The 7,252-nt window shown below is 27.5% G+C and overlaps 1 protein-coding gene across 1 annotated transcript in view; it reads right to left on the minus strand.

Moving 5' to 3' along the window:
* Positions 1-203, minus strand: part of LOC21387087 (probable E3 ubiquitin-protein ligase ARI8) — a 7,662-nt gene extending 7,459 nt beyond the window's left edge. The window contains exon 1 of the mRNA XM_010108552.2: positions 74-203. The gene's annotated coding sequence lies outside the window, so the exon portion shown is untranslated. The remainder of the gene's footprint in view (positions 1-73) is intronic.
* Positions 204-7,252: the final 7,049 nt, after the last annotated feature.

A 7,252-nucleotide genomic window follows, 5' to 3' on the forward strand; every position in this document is an offset into this window, starting at 1 on the left:
AAAATTGTGATGAAATTGGATTGGGAATTGGGAAATTACTCAGACAAAAGAGAGGAAAAGGTATGGCAGAGACGTAAAGAGGAGAGAAAATAAGGGGTGATCTCGTAATTCCGCCCTGGTTCCGGTTCTGGTTGATGCAAGGAAGAAAAGAAAACGAGGGATTCTTCTCCTGAAGAAGAAGGGGTACCCAAAAAAAAAAAAAAAAGAAACTTTTGTTCTTAACTTCTCTCTTTTTTTAAATATTAACCGAGATATTATTATGAATAGTAGTTGTCCATCTCAGTTAGAATTATTATGTAAGTCAAGTTAAAGTTATTATTTATATTAAAATTTTATTATGCAAATAATACTATAAATAATAAGAACCGGTAAATAGTAATTGTAAATAGTGTTAAAATTTTTTCTATAAATAGAGCTTTAAGGTTCTTCATTTGATATGTCTTTACGAGATTAATGAAACTCTATCTAGTTTCTCTCTCTAAAGTTTTTCTTCTTCGTTTTGCATTTTCTTAGTTTTCAAAATATGTTATTGTTGGTTTTTGAAACGATTTCAGATGCGAAAGCGTGTAACTAGCATATTATGTATCACAAAAATTTTCATAAAATTTTGAGATATTCTATAGATTATATTAATTTATGCACAAATAAATTAATCAAATTAATTTATTTACCTAGCGGACGATTAGGTCAATAACTTGAGTTCTTTGATCTCGAACGTTCCTGCTCCAAGCTAGTTTAGAACACTTGAATCTTACTTGTATATTTCTTGAATCTACGAAAGCGTGTGTGTGGGCACACCTGAAACAAAACAGGATTAGCGAATAAACACTCAAGATTTTCACGAACACCAACACATGCACGACGTGAAATATTTTTGGAGGAAATTTTTCTTCCCACACTATAGAAAACCAGTCACACTATGCTAGGGAGAGTAAAAAATTGTGTTCTCCAATTTTCTGCAATCTCATATTTATAAAGTAGTAGTCAGACTCCAAAAAAAGTCTAATCTTTATCTCTAAGATAAAACTTGATAATTATCTCCAATTTTAAATTTGATTTTGAAATAAAATCTCTCTTCCTTATCCACGTGTCAATTTTGACTTAAATTCTAATTCTAATTTAAGTCAAATTTAAATTAATTTAAATTTCAAATTTGACAACTTATCAAATAAGTCAAATGGATAACTTGAGAGTAAGCAACTGAATCTCAGAAGGATTCACACTGTGCTATGTGTTCACGCCTTCACATGTATATTTCAAAATTCAAATTTAAATTTAAATAATCAAATTATTTAATTTATAATTAATTCTCAATTAATTATTCTAAAGTAAACATATATATATACATACATATAAGAAAAATAGACAAATACCCCTTAAAATGTATGAGTCTTGGATTTTTACTCTTTCACTTGATTAACACTTTTAGTTAAAGAACTATATATTAGTCAAAAAGATATTAATAAAAAATAAAAGATAAAAATCTTATAACAATGTATTTAAGGACGAATTTATCAATTTTTTATATTATATATTAGAGCACTTCACACCTATTTAAAAATAATTTTGGGCCTAGAGTATTAATCCTATTTGACTTGGAGTTCGAGTTGGATTGAAACTAGGCCAAGAATGATGGGTTTTGAGCTGGCTCATTTGGCCCATCACAAACTTACAATTCTTAGATGTCCGTTTGCAAGTGTTTTCAAAAAGTTTTGTTTTATGTATAAAAACAAAAATGATAATTTTTTTTAGAAATCATTTTCAAAAATTGTGATTGGTTATTTTTTGTGTTGAATATCTAAAAAAATAAAATTGTATTTGTTCGTATTTATGAAAACATGTTTTGAGTACATGAAACAATTAAAAAAACCCTTAATTAATACATCAAAAACTAAAGTATTTGTAATTTCTTAAACTAATATATTGGCAATGTAGTAATTTTTATTATATTAATCAATGAGTATATTAGTAATAAATTGACAAAAAACCAGATATGCCACTAGTAGTTAAACAAAATATTATTTGTGCCTCTAAACTAAAAAATACAAATGCCATTCTCAATTAATAAAAGCCAAATAAAAGCCGCCGAATGTATATGAATAAATTTACCAATCTCTTAAATTCAGAAATTCTCACTTTGCAATGAGTTAGCAGTTAGCACCTGTTTCTCTCTCTAAAGGAATTGCACTCTGTTTTTACAGTACAATCTTCTCTGTAAGCTGAGGTTTCACAGACTCTCTCTAACTTTCTCTTCGTTTATCTCACTCTCTTTCAGATCTGGAACGCGATTGTTTCGTTCACGATGAGACTTTTGTTTTAGCTTCATCTCGTTGTTAGAGACGAATAATGACACATAGAACTGAATTGATAAGGTACATATCAGCATTTGTGAGAAACTTAGGGAAAAAAAAGATATATTCCAATAGATTATACGGCGAATTAAATTTCTACAAGTTGTGTGCTAAAAAAATAACCTGCTGGGTACTGGAGCATAGTCTGTAAAATATATTTTTTATTTTATTACATGACGACTGGTCAACAAGTTCTGCGCTAAAAAAATGAGAAAAAATTAAAAATACCATGTTAAGATCACAGTTGTAAATTTATTTTATATCACTAATAATTTATACATTATTTTTTGTAATTTATAGGTTATCTTTCATAACTTATAAGTTATCTTTCATAACATGTTATTCGTTGTAACCTGCAATTTATCTTTTTGTAATTTGCAGGTTATCTTTTATGATAACATCAAAATTTTGTATAGTGACGTAAATAATAGAGTTAAAAAAAATAATAGTTAAACTTAAAAATTTCGCATATATATATTTTATAGTATACTCTTATTTTCCTAATTGCCCTGTTAACATAAGTTTTTCCTAGAATATGGCCCCAAGTAAACATCTATTTCCCTTCGGCTTATCAAATACTCTTTTCTTAAATGTATCTCCTAATAATTTACTATTTAATTTTGTCTCACTATTTTTTTCTTTAAATCTATTATATTTAAATGCATTTTTAATCATATATTAAACTTGAATAAATGAACAATAAATAAATAAACTTAAAAGAAATTCATTCAAATATTTAAAAGAATTTAAGAGTTAAGCACATATGTGCGTAGCACATGCTTTTCAACTAATTTACCATAAAAAGAATATTATGTATATGGATTAGTCTTTTTTAGAGGGAGAGTTTTTCTGGTAGGGTCTCTCTAAGTAAAGTTTGTTTATGACCATCGAATATAGTTAAAATCACATTAAATTGAAAAAATGCAGAATATATTATTTTTTATATAAATTTAACAGTTAAAAATAAAAAATTATCTATAATTCATTTTTTTTATCCTACCAAAGAAACTCTTTTTCTTTAGAAGGGAAGATTTCTTTTTCTTTTGCGAAGGTAAAAGAAGATTATTTAACTTTACCCATTAAAGAAAAGGAAGGGGTTCGAACTCTACACTTGAAGTGAAGTCAATGAGAGTAAAAATAAATGACAAAGTTGAAGGGATGAAGAATATAGAAGATGAAAAGGATTATAGTAGTATTATTTTATCTTTTTGATATGGGTGATTGTTATTTTTATGACGATCATACTGCCTATTTTACGATTTGTTGATTATTTATTTTTTATGCTAAAATAGTCTTTAGGCTTAAATTTGATAGACTTTATTGAGTCTTGCCATTAATGATCCTCATGAAAACTTTTACCTAATTGTGTAGCTAAAACGATTTTTCTCCGATGCATTCTTAAATAATTTTTTTATGTACCCTTTTCAACTATTATTTTCTCGTGAATACTCTTTTTTTCCCCCTTTAATTTCTATAAGTTAAAGTAGTTTCTTGAAGAATAAATTTCATGTAATCTAGGTTGTGTTGGTGATTCCAATTTATTCTTAAAAATATTTAATCTTTCTCAAAAATATACCTTTTTAATTCTAATTTACATGTAATATATATAGACATTTTTTTTTAAATGTGATGCTTTGAAAAATATTATGTGAATTAAGTTAAAAAAATATTATGTGAATTTAAAAATTATTAATTTTAATTATTTTTTTGCTGAAAGTGTTTCAGTTAATTAATTAATAAGAAGAGTAAGATTAATAATTTGTTTTTACTATTTTGTTTTATTCATCATAATATTAAACGAAAATTAAAATATGCTTTCAAATAATGTAAATTTAAGAGTGATGTGTGGAAGAGTAATTGAGTACTAAACTTTTCAAGAATAATAAATATTTGCGTGACATGTGTCAGTTCCGTTTGAAACCCTAATATAATGAATTTTTTGTTAACAACTAGCTAATCCACGTGTTATACATGTGATGAATAACTTTATAAGTTTAATTTTCGTGTCAAAACACATAGTCTTGTTAGAAGTTAAGTCTGTTAATTAAAGCAAGGGAAAAAATTTAAATCTTCATATTGAAAATGAATTAGAATTATACAGGAGTTTTTAACCAAGAAAAAAAAACTTAAGTATGGGGACATTTGAAAGGATTTAATTTTAGTTAAAACAAAGTGAGGAAAAGAAAGTATTTCAAAGAAGAATATTGTAAAAAAAAATGTAACGGTCAAAGAATATTAGAGAAAAAAGTCAATATGCAAACGAAAAGAAGAAAAATACAAAAATAAAAAAATAAAAAGATGAGAATTTGATAAAAGAAAGTATTTTAAAAAAGAATATTGTAAAAAATAAAAGAATTCTCAAAGAAGAAAAATAAAAAGACAATAGGCAAATTTTTTTAAAAAAGGAAAAGTTTAAAAAGGAGAAAGAAAAAAAATAAGAAGAAAGTGGAAGCCGACATGTGGCCTCCTAAGTCGACTTGGCTGCTTTTATAGACGTTAGACGTTAGATTAAATATATAGATAGTTATGAAAAGAATAACTTATAAAGAGCCCTTAACAAAATAATAAAAAAAAAGCATAAAACACAAAATAAGATCAAAAAAGAGAAAAAGACGTGTAAAAATAATTAAATTGTAAAAAACAAAACTAAAATAAAAATAAAAAATAAAAGTAGAAAAAGTAGAAAAGAATAATAAAAAAAGAGGGTGGATGGCTATCACATGGCAACGTGAAAAGTACTATGAGGGAGCACTATAAAAAAAGTGTGTAAAATTAACTTTTTATATAATAAGAATTACACAAAAAATAATTAAGTGTGGATACATTTGAAGAAATTAGTTTAATCATTGAGAAAAAAATAAATATAAACATAGGTAAAAGAGCAAAGTGAGCAAAATTTTTTTTAAAAAAGATTTACAAAAACAAAAAAATAAAAAGCAAAAATATAAAAGAAAAAAGATAAAAGATAAAAATGTAAAAAAAAAAAAAAAGGAGGAGAACTTTAACTCTTTTATATATTGTTAGATAAATACTTTAAGGAAAATGAATGTTAAGTTTTGAAGTTAGGAGTAAGATATTACCAAAGTCATAGTTTCAATGGATTTTTTGTCCAAACATTTTTTTTCCTAAATTTCTTTTTTCCTCATTGGTTTCTCAACTACTTATTTTTTTTAATGGATATAATCCAAAATATGAAAAGGCATTACAAACACAAATTCATGCACACAACCTCTACCATAGGAAACACGACACTATATATAACCGATTTCATTAATAAAATTGAATGAAGCTCCAGGGCAAATATTATGTACTGGATTCCACAAACGGAAATCACCAAAAAGGTACACAAAAAATTGAGTATACACATGGCTCTTTGACAATCCTCCACAGTTAATGGAAATAATCATATCAACTAATATCAAATAACCTATAGCACGAAGGCTAGAAAAAAACACAAAGAAACATATCTTGCAAACGCAAAAAATAATAACCTAAACTAATCGCGGGATAAGAACCACCATTAATACAAGCAAAAAATGAAAAAATCCACAAGCTAGAACATCAAAATACCAAGGAGAGCAAGACCACTCAACACGAGTGAAATAAACCGATAAAAAAGATGAGTGGTTGGTAAACACACAGACAATAACTGGTGTGTGCACTACAAGACGACTTAACTTCTACCGTAAATAGAGGTGTAAGTTTGAGCCGCCGGGCCAAAGGGGAATTTTGAGCTGGGCGGGCCCTAAAAGAGAGATCAACCCAGCCCAGCCTTAAGTCCAAAAAATTTAAAGCTAGCCCGGCCCGACCCTAAGCCCAAAAACTTTAGGGCTGGCCTGACCCCGCTTGAAATTTTATAAGGTACTTTTTTCTTTAAAAAAATGTTTGAATACATGCCGGCCTAGCCCAGCCCGGCCATAAGCCCAAAAAAATTAGGACCGGACGGCCGACCCAAACTTACAGCTCTAGTAATAAATCATAACCTCCACAAAGTAGGTCAAGATGAAAAACAACGCGTTAAAAAATATCTAAAATCCAACGACGATCTCATCTCCACTTTAAATTTGATCCGGCAACCGTCTTCCTCAACAGACAGCACAAACTCCACTCAAAATTGAGCATCTGATGATGAGCTTGTTGGTTACGCCCAAACGTGTACAAAAACAAGTGGTCAATTGTAGTACAATTTGAACGGTCGATCTCACGAGGAAGTGCTAAATTGAACAAGAAATGATTAGCAAATAAAAAGCGTTAGGAAAGTAAGCAATCAAACAAAGAAAATGAATGAGTGTTTTTGATTATTATTTTTTTGAACAATTTAAAATGGAAAAAATTCAATAAATAAAAGTGGTAAGGCTTTGAGAATCCTCCATATGCTTTGTTCACCTATTTGGATTTTGATTCATAAATTGACTCAATTGAAATTTTCACATCCCAAACAATCAATCGGAAAATAAATATTTGAAGAACATATGAATTAAAAATGTATTCGAGTAAATAAAATTCTAACGTTTAGAATTAGGAAAAATTATCTTATGAGAAATCTAAGAACGACAATATACCGTTGGCAATAATGCAGTAAAAGACTACTCATAAAATAATACCTATCAATATATAATATAATGCAATAATCACATAAAAAGAACTTGACTAGATTTATATGAAAGTTGACAATAAAATATATTGATAAGAAGAAGAAATATGATAAAAGAAAATTATTTACTCAAATGTATAAAACTTACAAACTATTAGAGAATCAAAAATCGAAATAAGTTTACTACACATATAGGATCATCTCTAGCCTCACCTAAATACTCTAGCCTAACTTGCACATAATTCCCATAAAATTCTAAAAAGAAAGTATGAGAATAAGAACAAGAAAATAAGAGAAAATGTATGAG

Source organism: Morus notabilis, unplaced genomic scaffold, assembly GCF_000414095.1.
Source record: "Morus notabilis unplaced genomic scaffold, ASM41409v2 Scaffold2143, whole genome shotgun sequence".
In the NCBI taxonomy this organism is placed as follows: domain Eukaryota; kingdom Viridiplantae; phylum Streptophyta; class Magnoliopsida; order Rosales; family Moraceae; genus Morus; species Morus notabilis.